Raw genomic sequence first — 12,416 nt, forward strand, 5'->3', positions numbered from 1 at the left:
ACATTTTTGCCATACTATAGCCTTGCTCTTTTGGTCATTTTTTTCAACATGCATTTTAATCAAGTTTCTGGTCATTTTTGGAAAATTGAATGCTATGGCGTGTTTCAGCGTGCTATTTAGTGCAACTTTCATCTGTTTTCAGCTGTTTTTGGGAAATGTCATTTTTTGACATTTTTGCCATACTATAGCCTTGCTTTTTGGGTCATTTTTTCAACATGCATTTTAATCAAGTTTCTGGTCATTTTTGGAAAATTTAATGCTATGGTGCGTTTCAGCATGCTATTTAATGCAATTTTCATCTGTTTTCAGCTGTTTTTGGGAAATGTCATTTTTTGACATTTTTGCCATACTATAGCCTTGCTCTTTTGGTCGTTTTTTTCAACATGCATTTTAATCAAGTTTCTGGTCATTTTTGGAAAATTTAATGCTATGGTGTGTTTCAGCACGCTATTTAGTGCAATTTTCATCTGTTTTCTGCTGTTTTTGGGACATATCATTTTTTGACATTTTTGCCATACTATAGCCTTGCTTTTTGGGTCATTTTTTTCAACATGCATTTTAATCAAGTTTCTGGTCATTATTGGAAAATTTAATGCTATGGTGTGTTTCAGCATGCTATTTAATGCAATTTTCATCTGTTTTCAGCTGTTTTTGGGAAATGTCATTTTTTGACATTTTTGCCATACTATAGCCTTGCTGTTTTGGTCATTTTTTTCAACATGCATTTTAATCAAGTTTCTGGTCATTTTTGGAAAATTTAATGCTATGGTGTGTTTCAGCACGCTATTTAATGCAATTTTCATCTGTTTTTAGCTGTTTTTGGGAAATGTCATTTTTTGACATTTTTGCCATACTATAGCCTTGCTCTTTTGGTCATTTTTTTCAACATGCATTTTAATCAAGTTTCTGGTCATTTTTGGAAAATTGAATGCTATGGCGTGTTTCAGTGTGCTATTTAGTGCAACTTTCATCTGTTTTCAGCTGTTTTTGGGAAATGTCATTTTTTGACATTTTTGCCATACTATAGCCTTGCTGTTTTGGTCATTTTTTCAATATGCATTTTTGTGGTGTTTTTGGTCATTTTTGGAAAATTTAATGCCATGGCGTGTTTCAGTGCGCTATTTAGTGCAACTTTCATCTGTTTTCAGCTGTTTTTGGGACATGTAATTTTTTGACATTTTTGCCATACTATAGCCTTGCTGTTTTGGTCATTTTTTTCAACATGCATTTTAATCAAGTTTCTGGTCATTTTTGGAAAATTTAATGCTATGGTGTGTTTCAGCACGCTATTTAGTGCAATTTTCATCTGTTTTCAGCTGTTTTTGGGACATGTCATTTTTTGACATTTTTGCCATACTATAGCCTTGCTTTTTGGGTCATTTTTTTCAACATGCATTTTAATCAAGTTTCTGGTCATTTTTGGAAAATTTAATGCTATGGTGTGTTTCAGCATGCTATTTAATGCAATTTTCATCTGTTTTCAGCTGTTTTTGGGAAATGTCATTTTTTGACATTTTTGCCATACTATAGCCTTGCTCTTTTGGTCATTTTTTCAACATGCATTTTAATCAAGTTTCTGGTCATTTTTGGAAAATTTAATGCTATGGTGTGTTTCAGCACGCTATTTAGTGCAATTTTCATCTGTTTTCAGCTGTTTTTGGGACATGTCATTTTTTGACATTTTTGCCATACTATAGCCTTGCTTTTTGGGTCATTTTTTTCAACATGCATTTTAATCAAGTTTCTGGTCATTTTTGGAAAATTTAATGCTATGGTGTGTTTCAGCATGCTATTTAATGCAATTTTCATCTGTTTTCAGCTGTTTTTGGGAAATGTCATTTTTTGACATTTTTGCCATACTATAGCCTTGCTCTTTTGGTCACTCGGAGGAGCAGCAGCTCTACTCTGAGCACCTCCCGGATGACCCAGCTTCTCACCCTATCTCTAAGGGAGAGCCCAGCGACCCTACGGAGGAAGCTCATTTCGGCCGCTTGTTCCTGTGATCCTGTTCTTTGTGTCACTACCCAAATCTGGTGACAATAGGTGAGGGTAGGAACGAAGATGGACCAGTAAATCGAGAGCTTTGCCTTTCGTCTCAGCTCCCTCTTCACCACGACAGATGGGTGCAGAGTTCGCATGACTGCCGAAGCTGTACCAATCCGCCTGTCGATCTCTCGCTCCTTCCATCACTCGTGAACAAGACCCTGAGGTACTTAAACTCCTCCACTTGGGGCAGGATCTCTTCCCCGATTTGGAGAGGGCACTCCACCCTTTTCTGGCTGAAAAACCATGGCCTCAGATTTGGAGGTGCTGATTATCATCGCTGCCGGTACCTCCGGAGTACCACAGGCCAAGAAGGCCCGATAGGACTCCTTCTTCAGCTTAATGGCATCCTTCACCGCCTGTTTCCACGAACGGGTTTGGGTGTGGTCGCCACGACAGGCACCGACCACCTTACGTCACCAGCACCAATCGGCTGCCTCAACAATGGAGGCACAGAACATGGCTCCCGCCTCCCCCAGGACATGGTCAAAGCTCTCCCAGAGGTGGGAGTTGAAGCTCCTTCTGATGGGAGACTCTGCCAGGCTTTACCAGCAGACCCTCATGATGCGTTTGGGTCTGCCAGGTCTGACAGGTGTCCTTCCCCACCATCGGAGGCAACTCACCACCAAGTGGTGATTGGTTGATAGCTCTGCCCCTCTCTTCACCAGAGTGTCCAAGACATACGGCCCCAAGTCCAACAACTGTGGCCCAGGGTGTCCTGATGCCAATTGCACATGTGGACACACTTATGCCTGAACATGGTGTTCCTTTAGGACAATCTGTGGCGAGCACAGAAGTCCAATAACAAAACACCACTTGGGTTCAGATCAGGGGGGCATTCCTCCCAATCACGCCCCTCCAGGTCTCACTGTCGTTGCCAACGTGAGCATTGAAATCCCCCAGCAGAACGAGGGAATCCCCAGAAGAAGCACTCTCCAGCACCCCCTCTAAGGACTCCAAAAAGGGGGGAATACTCTGAGCTGCCAATTGGACCATGGGCAAAAACAACAGTCAGGATCCATCCCCCCACCCAAAGGTGGAGGGAGGCTACCTTCTCATCCACCGGGTTAAACTCCAACATGCGGGCACTGAGTCAGGGGGCAATAAGTATTGCTACCCCTGCCCGGCAACTCTCACCAGTGGCAACTCCAGAGTGGAAGAGAGTCCAATCCCTCTCGAGAACACTGGTTCCGGAGCCCATTCTATGTGTCGAGTTGAGGCAGACTATATCTAGTCAGAACTTCACAACACTGCGCACCAGCTCAGGCTCCTTCTGCTTCTGCAGCCGAGGATCTGACAGCCAAGGTCCCTGCCTTCGGCTGCCACCCAACTCACATTGCACCAGACCCCCTTGGCCCCTCCTATGGGTGGTGAGCCACGAGGTCCCACGTTACCTCTTCAGGCTCTGCCCGGCTGGGCCCCATAGGTAAAGGCCTGGCCACCGGGGCAGTGACCCGCATTCGGTGAGGGAAACTTTGACCCCAACAACTGAGCTCCTCGGATCACTGGGACCCACAAACCCCTCCACCACGATAAGGTGGTAGCTCAGGGAGGAGGAAACAAAAAATAAAATAAAATAAAATTCTTTTGAAAGAATTTTTTCATCCATCCAGTAGTTACATTTTGCTGCAAAGCTGTTCATTTTTTTTCTTTACTGTAAGCTATATTTAATTATTTGTAAAAAAATTTACAAATAAAAAAAACCCCACAGCACCCCACAGAGCTTGTGAACATTCAGACTCAGGTCTTCCAGAGCAGTTTGTGCTGCGGGCTTTACCTAGACTTCCAAGATGACTGTAAATAAGCATCTTACAGATTACTGAGGCTGTACTGAGTTTACATTTAGGCCTTGGACCTTGGCCTTAAAATGCATACAAAAGGAAAAGGATTTGAGAAATGGCTACCTTCAGTTCTATCATTCCCTTCTATCTCTCCAAGGTCTCTCTATCCCACGGTTGAAAGTTCACTATGTTCTTCCGCTGTCCTTCACTCAGTATTCACTCCTAGTTTTCTACTCCCACACTCTGATCTACACTGTTGGATGGATTGCTTTTTCTCCAACTCTCTCCCCTTCTCTCTCCAGGAGTTCCCTGCTGTGCACCAATCCCTTTCTCGCAGGTGATTGCTCAGGGAATATTGATTAAGGCAAAGATTTGCTGCTGAGAAGTCACTTTTCAAACTTCCTGTGACTTTAATGTGAAATAAAGTGAGCTGATTCCCCCGTCAGAGATAAACACCCTGTTACGGAAGAAGCATACTTCTAAGAGAACACTCTCCACACTCATCTCTGTCTTCATCTCTTTGGCTTTCTGTCAGCCTCGCTTGGTCTAGCTCACCCCATTTCTCTTGCACACATAAATACACACGAGTCAGCCTTCACACCTAATGGAATGTGGTGCTTCTTGTCACAAGGGCACATATCTTCCACAATCTCTCTAATTGCTCTGATTAAAGTGACAAACAGGTCCAATTAAGTTAAATGCGTTGGGGAAGGATACTATAAAGAACATCACCATATCAATGGTCATTACACCTGTTTAACTATTAGCACATCTTTACAAGTGCAATTAAAGTTTACACATGACTTTGAAATGTCTCCTGAGCAAAACGGCTTCTCCTGTGAAACATGTCTTGGTGTTTGAAAGGACTTGTGTTCAAGAAAGATCATAATTATTAAAGGAAAATACCACTTCAACACAGGTTTGGCCTTATCTTTTATATCAAGTTCTATGTCATGATAACATTCAAGTTATTAGGGTAACACTGCATAATGAACATAAGCATTGAGTGGTACATTTATTTGAATTGATCAAACTGTATTTGATAGTTATTTTACTGTTAACTAACAATGTAATGATATTTGATAATCTTTAATTGTTAAAATTATTAGTAATTCTATAGTTTATGGTATTTATTGCTGCACACATTATAACATTTTATACACCATGTTAAGTATTTGCTAATGGTCAACTGACAGCTGCAATGACTACTCTAAAGTTGTAACTAATGATAATAACAACTACAACAACTACTGTGTAGTGCATGTATTAACATAGTAACTGTATAATGGCCACCCAAATGATGTTTAAAGATATACTACACAGTATTTTTGAGCATTTGACAAGCTGATCATCAGTTACACCTTTACCAAATAATGTTTTAATGTTAATGTTGACAGTTTAAAAACAATAATTAATCATTAGCAAATACATTATATAAAATGTTATAAAGCGTGCAACAATAAACTGTTAAAATACCAAAAATTATAGCATTACAAAAAATACTACATCTCATTAATTATCATACCATTGTTAAAACAATCTAACTTCACTATCAATTTACCATTTATATATGATAGCTACAATGTGTAGTTACTCATTAATTGCTTGTGTGCCTTTTTTTGTATGCTTTTTGAATCTTGTTTTCTTTTTTTTAGAGAGAGTGAGAGAGCGAGAGAGATCAATTACATCTTAAGAGTGTGACTTTTGTGCACATACTGAATATTGAAATAAAATGCTCTGAGTAACAAGAAGAAAACTGATAAAACGTCTATATGTTTCTTCAAACTGAAAGGTTAGTTGAACTCTTAGCAGGTAAAAGTTGGTTTGCGGATCAACATGGTAATGATAATAGCAGCACAAGTAGCAAAAGCATTACTGAGAGCAGTAATATTTGTGCCTTGTGCTCTATACAAGTTTTGTGGGCTTTATTTCTATATTCTCTGCTGTGTACTGTTTATGATTAACTAGGAGGGTGATGATAAGTATTATGATGATAATGATTCATTAATGCATCAGGTCAATGAATAGGGGACACATATATTTAGGGTTATGTTACTGTAAGACCCTCAGCTAAACAAGTGGACATCTGTGCTGTGAAATGACTGATTGCAACTTATAAGTCCCATTGTTGTGAACACGATGTGTGCATGTAATGTTTTGACATAGCCTATTACTGTAAGCCCCTCAGCCAGTGGGCGTTTGTGCTGTGCTGTGAAATGAGTATGGTCAATCACTGTTAGCATCTGTGTGGGTAAGTCGTGTTCGCCAAGCTTCATTTTCCTGTCAGACTAGGCAACAAGGTTTTCTCTAGGTGTGCTGCACATAGTGTTGCTTTTTATGTAATTCTTGTTCAGTTCCTGTGGTCGGCTATACAACATACTGTGGCTTAGACGCCTCGTTTCCACATAAATCTGAGCACATCTGGAATGGTCTGGAATTTGCCTCAAATATGTTGAGAAAGTTGTTCATTTGTGGCAGATTTCAGACAGACCATTGCACTGTTAAACTGAAGTTAGCATAAAAACAAATCAGCTAAGAGATTAACAAACGTCATACAGCTTTATCTATGCATTCTACATATGTACGGCATATTTGGCTAACAGAAATTGGTAGCATGCTATCTATGTGCTTTGTGAAAAGGAGGCCTAATGCGTTCTGTCCATTATTTCCTTGAGTTTTTTTCTCTCCTCCCAACCCGCTAGATCCACGTATTGTTGAGGCATCTTCTGATATACAAATTAACAGGGTTGCCACCTTGGAAGTCGGAGATTTGAATCACCAGTCGGAGACTCCTCAGTTGACTGACTTGCTTCAAGTCAAGCAGTTGTTTTTTCCTAATCAGTGTCCTGTTCAATGTGCTCCTGAGGAGGAGTTTGCTGCGCAGAGAACGCACTGTATTTTCACGTCACTCTTTGTTACAAGGAGCTGCGTCCGTGATACAGTGGCACAGATGAGGAAGTGACTCTGCACTTTAGGCTCCAAGATAACATTATTTTCTTTCTTCTGCTTGGTGAAGTGGTGAATTAAACACAGTTCAAAAAATGAAATTAAAATGTGTCCTTGATCCTGCTACATCTTTGGAGTTGAAGGATGAGTTGATTGAAATCCACATTTATTATGAAAATTGCATCCGGTTGCTTGGGCATGTTGCTGCCGATGGCATACAATTCCTGCAGTGCATTTTTTGAATTTGCTTCACACCTTTGTGTCCTTTTGGCTCAGAACAAGGCTAACCCATCCAGTGCAATAGCTTGATCCAGAATGATAGGGGTTAACCATGTCTCTGTAAAGATGTGAGTAGAGCAGTCTCTGATTTCCCGTTGCTGAGTAAGCCTCAATTGCATCTCATCCACTTCATTCGCCTGTGACTGGACATTAGCCAGAAGTAGGCTTGGTACAGGAACAGCTCTTGGTTCAAGTTGGGTCAGCCTCGCCATGATGCTGACTCTCCTCCCTGTCTTTGTCCGGCGCATTCAGTTTTGTTTATCCCCTCTGGTCTGACTGGCTGCTCAGCATATGCCATGGGTGGGGATCCTCTTGTGGTCTGTTGCATTCGGTCCAAAACCCACGCAACTTTTATCGATGTCGCTAAGTGCTTCTTTATCGAAGAAAAGACGTGCTTCAGCAAAAGAGGCCATGGAGTCAAAAAAATAGAAATACAGCAAAAAAAGTAGCAAGGATTTGAGGAACCACTGGCAGGTGCATCTACATACGCCGTTGTTGTCATAGCAATACAATTTAAACAATATAACAATTTAAAGCTCAAAGCAACTTAATACACTGCAATCTCTGGCTGTTGCTTCTAGGGTCAGCGAAAAATGTTGCATATCCGATCTGCCATTACAGCCGTTAGCTCGTTCACCTGAATGCCGCTGTCATACTAAACATCCCACTGGACCTGTTCAAACTTTCAAACTTTCTATGGAATAAAAATGACTTGTCAGATATTTGTATTGAACGGCAAAATCTGATTTGACTGGCATAATTGAGTACAGAACTGCGAATTAAGCACAGCACCTAAACACACTCTGAGAGACAGACTCAAAACTTTCAACTGGAGAGGGCTGTAAAATGCTCCTTTTCAATCGGGCTGCTCTCTAACCCCCTGATTTCAGTAATTTCATCAACACCACGTCCAAAGCTTTGTAAGAAACCAGCAGACGCTTTCATCATTTCTTTAGTGACATCATTGCATACATCCTCATAAGAGGACAAAGTGGCGAGTGAAGCACTTTATGTAATCCAACAAACTTGAAAAGATGGAAAATTAACTGTTTCATGAATCTTGCTGGCTTCCTCTCGGTTTGGCGCGGCCCCTGCACAGCAGTCTCTCCGCTAATATGAAGCTGGATATTATCAATCAATTAGAGTCAATAAACAGTTATGGAGGAATGCTGGGAGTTGGATGCATCCCCACATCCTTCGCCTCACCTCATTAACCATATCATTACTGTGCAATACGCTTTCCAGTGTGCGAAGTGCTCTAAAAGTCTCTGGCAACTAGAATTTACTGCTGTGACTGCTTGTGTATTTGTACGCCTGCGTTCGTGCAAGTTTGTGTTTGAGACACAGATAAGAGTTTAGATGGGAGGATAATTTCTACTAGTTTGTCAAAATATTGTCAGTTTTCTTGGAGAGTCATTTTTTGGGTTTGCGTGTTCTCCCGGTGACGGCTCGTTTATTAGTGGCTGATGGCTTTTAACACGTGCTGCCAGCCAGACCGGCGGTGACAAAATGCTGTTTATTTCCTTAGCCATTATGAAACCAAGCATTAGACGTCACGCTCACGCACAGCGCTGACAGTAGTGTTACTGGATAATAACCCTTCCTCTCCGCTTTCTTGACTCACCATTAATGAAAACAGAATTATAGCCCACTGAGTCACAGACCATAAAGTGATTGACTTGTTTTCCAAGGCGTTTATTGAGTGCATTTTTAGTACAATAGTTCTCAGAAAGTTACAGCTTACAAACTCTTGACACGTACTTGTCACAATTTACAAGTGGTAGCTATACAGAAAAAAAGAAACCGTTCACACTCTTAAACAATGTACCTGTGCACACATAAATGTCTGTACACACAAATGTGTCTGCTATGCCCACACACATACATTCACTCTCTCTCTCACACACACACACACACACACACACACAAATAAACAAACTATGACATATGCACACATACTCAGCATCACCATCCGTTGAGTACCATAAGTTGTTACTTGGTATCCTGGAAAGCTCCCATTTCACCTGCTCACCGCCTGCCCACAGCGAGTCCAAGTTGTGTGTGTCCATGGGAAACTGTGTATGCTGTTTTATGTGTGTGTAAATCTTTATGTCCACAGTCTGAAACAGAGAAGAAAAAAAAGGAGAATGGAGTAGTTTAATAAGTTTTGTAAAGTGTCGGGTCATTTTCAGGTGAACACGGCTTCTACTGTTCTGACCTATAAATGACGGGCATGAAACTGGCTGCTAAAAGGATCGTTGGTCACTTCTCCGACAGTTACAGCAACCATGAAACATTTAACAAGCACTGTTCTTGTGTTTTGTATCCGTCTGTGATGAATGGCTTCCATATGAAATGGCTTACAGAGAGGGATGGCGACCCGCCTCTCCATTCATCACACTGGAGTGTCATTACAGTCAGATATTTAGAAAGACAAACAGAGCAAATGGAGAATTACACTGTTGCATAATGAATACATTCTATCATCTCATTCACAGGCTCTTGGGTTGGAAAGGCAAATACACGAGACTGAGCTGAATTGAGGACTGATGCATTCAAATTGAATCACTGGCTTTAGCAAGAGGGATTTATGCCAGTCTCAAGGAGCATGTGATTCTATTTAGGAATACTTGGTAAATCAATGACTTGGAGAATTGAAAAGAGAAGGCAATAGATTTTGCCAAAGAAATTAACATTATATAATGACAAATATGTTGCCACATAAGCTGCTGCAAGATGAGAGAGTGATTTACTTCAATGAGCTTACTTTCTGACTTTCATCCAACATCCTGTCTTCTGTCCTGCGACCCCACCCTTCTGTAAACTGACTCACCTCCCTATTTCTATCACATATGCACACACTCTGTCTGGTCTCTGCCTCCTTCCTCTTCATTAAGCATCAGGCTAGAAACCAGACATGGACACAACATAATTGAGTGTCCCTTATTGTGTGTGTGTTTGTGTGTGTGTTTTTTGACAGCCCCATCACTCTCCCTCCCCATAGCTGATCAGATGCTTGTCAGATGGGGGTCCCAGCAGGGGTTTGCACCCCTGCCTGGGCCCACTGGAGCATGGAGCCAACCATTTCTCAGGCCAGGGCAGCCCTGGCCCGGCCCAGCCCAGTCCCAACCCAGGACAGCTTGGTTACACCCAGGATGAACGAGCTGGAGATGTGCCAGAGTAGCCAGGGACAGGACAGACAGGAGGAGGAGGAGGAGGATGACTTGGGGGGGAGGTGAGTATACTTAATAATCTGCTAATGGGCCTGCCATCAATTTCTAATTTTGGATGCAAGGTGGTTAAAACCATTTTCACTCATGTCTCTTCAAATAGGACCGAAAGGGATTTCAGCAGGGTCACAGCTACTGCAAAGAATTGGTTCCACAATAGCTCATGATAATTGTCCGTGAGCTGAGAGACTCTGCTGCCAAAGCTGCATGTCAGAGGAATATTACCACAGGAACAAGAAGGTCAGTTTGCTTTCACTTTTAAAGGCCAATGTTGTTATTACTATTTCATCAACACTTGACAAAACTTGATTTATGAAATATAACAATTCCTCCTAGCTTTCCCAGAGCCTGAAGCGAACGACCCGCAAGGAGAGAAAAAAGTAAGCAAAACCACCACTACTCATCACCAAGCTGTCCTGACACCACCACACTGCACAGACCAATCACACTGCAATCATAAAAGACCATCCCCAGCCTACAGAAAAAGAGAAATCATCCTAGTGCACTATCCAGAGCTATCCTCAAAATATATTCCAAAATACTGCAGTGTAATTTCATAGACAGCCAGCCATAGCATCCCTTGGGAACAATGTAGACATCTTGCAATCAAATACCGCCAAAAAGTGCATTTCCAAAACCGATTTCTGCAGCTGAGAGTTATGGAGCGACTCATATATGCGTGAAACTCTCTGTGGCACAACAGCGTTTGCGCTCAACCTGCCTACCCATATGGCAACAGCATATAGTGAGAGTACATAGATTTACTCAACAGCTTAGCTACAGCAGTGTATGGAACGCTGTTCAACACTGTGAGCGGTGCGCCCGTGTGGGCTGTTTAAGCCTGTGTGTTCCTCGGAATGGCATCAGGCATCTGTTGGCAAACCTCAGATGCTCATTTTCACTGTGTAGAGAAGTGATGCTGATTCACTCCGATTTCCAGAGCCCTGATTAGCTGCTCTCCTATGTATTTCAAACTTGTAGGGAATCAAGCCTTGTCCAAGATATTTGCAGCAACCCAAGAGAGAGATGAAATGGATTTACCTAAAATAAAATTCTTCTAGATACAGAGCAATTTGATTGTAAAGCAACCGTTCACCCCCAAATCAAAAATCCATATTTTTCCTCTTACCTGTGTTACAGTGTGAGTTGCCAGCTGTTGAAGATATCGGCCGTAGAGATGTCTTCTCTCTGATATAATGGCACAAGATGGCATCGAGATTGTGGTTCTTAAAAGCCCAAAAAATACCTCAGAAAAACTCAACAGCGCACCCCATATACAAAGGTTATGTCCTTGCCGCAGCAGCTAAGGGTTCGATTGCTTGGCCGTATGTTGCATGTCATCCACGTTCTCGCACTTTCACTCTAAGACTGTCCTAAAAGCTGAGAAGCCCAAAAATTAAACTTAAAAAAAAGAGAAAAGCTCAACAGCAATGTCTCTTTCGAGAAATTATGATTCAATAAGGCTACTCCAGGTTATCCACAGACCTCGTTGTGAGCAGTTTCATACAGGAATCTTCTTTCTACTGAACTACACCCACCAAATGTATCACTGCAGAGGGAAGTGTGCACCTACTGCTAGCTCACCTTACCCTAATGCACTAACTAATGTTACAGTTCAGCTAAGGAGTACGCCATTAATGTTAAGGTCTCACACTGTCACTGGCTCGAGCCTCTCATCCATTAGTAGATGCCTCCTTCTGTGCGGTGGTAAGGTTGACAAGTGTAGAAAGAAAGTGGTTCCTACTTTAAACTGCTCACAAGAGTTTTTAAAATGTAATGTTTTGGCACTTTAAGCACCTCAAGCTGAGTGCCACCTAGATTAATTATGTTTAAGAGAAGGCAGACATCTCTATAGCAGATATCTCCTACTAGGGATTTCAACTGCTGACCGTTTTTTAACCGCTGAGAATCTTTTTTAAATCGGTTACGCATGGCATTGTACGGGTTAATTTTGATGCCCTCCAGTTTTCTGCACTGTGCATCAACGATAGATTGTATATAAAGATGGACAACACGCTCCCACTTATCCCAGCTATGCTGAAGTGAAATTAAAATATCTGAGTTAGGGCATTGCCATCTTGCGATGGTAATGTCATTGAGAGCCTGCATCTGCGCAGTGGCAGTATATCGGCGGTGG

General features: G+C 41.7%; 1 protein-coding gene across 4 annotated transcripts in view; it reads right to left on the reverse strand.

Moving 5' to 3' along the window:
• Positions 1–8,723: 8,723 nt before the first annotated feature.
• ephb1 (EPH receptor B1) overlaps positions 8,724–12,416 on the reverse strand; it is a 205,225-nt gene continuing 201,532 nt past the window's right edge. For 3 of the 4 annotated variants that reach the window (XM_088085417.1, XM_042497108.2, XM_042497106.2), the window contains one exon: positions 8,724–9,169. The gene's annotated coding sequence lies outside the window, so the exon portion shown is untranslated. Of the gene's footprint in view, positions 9,170–11,408; positions 11,468–12,416 lie in introns of all 4 variants that reach the window. The other variant, XM_042497107.2, reaches the window with a different exon arrangement.

The sequence above is a fragment of the Plectropomus leopardus genome, chromosome 12 (genome assembly GCF_026936395.1).
Source record: "Plectropomus leopardus strain MGB_pleo_1.0 chromosome 12, ASM2693639v1, whole genome shotgun sequence".
In the NCBI taxonomy this organism is placed as follows: domain Eukaryota; kingdom Metazoa; phylum Chordata; class Actinopteri; order Perciformes; family Serranidae; genus Plectropomus; species Plectropomus leopardus.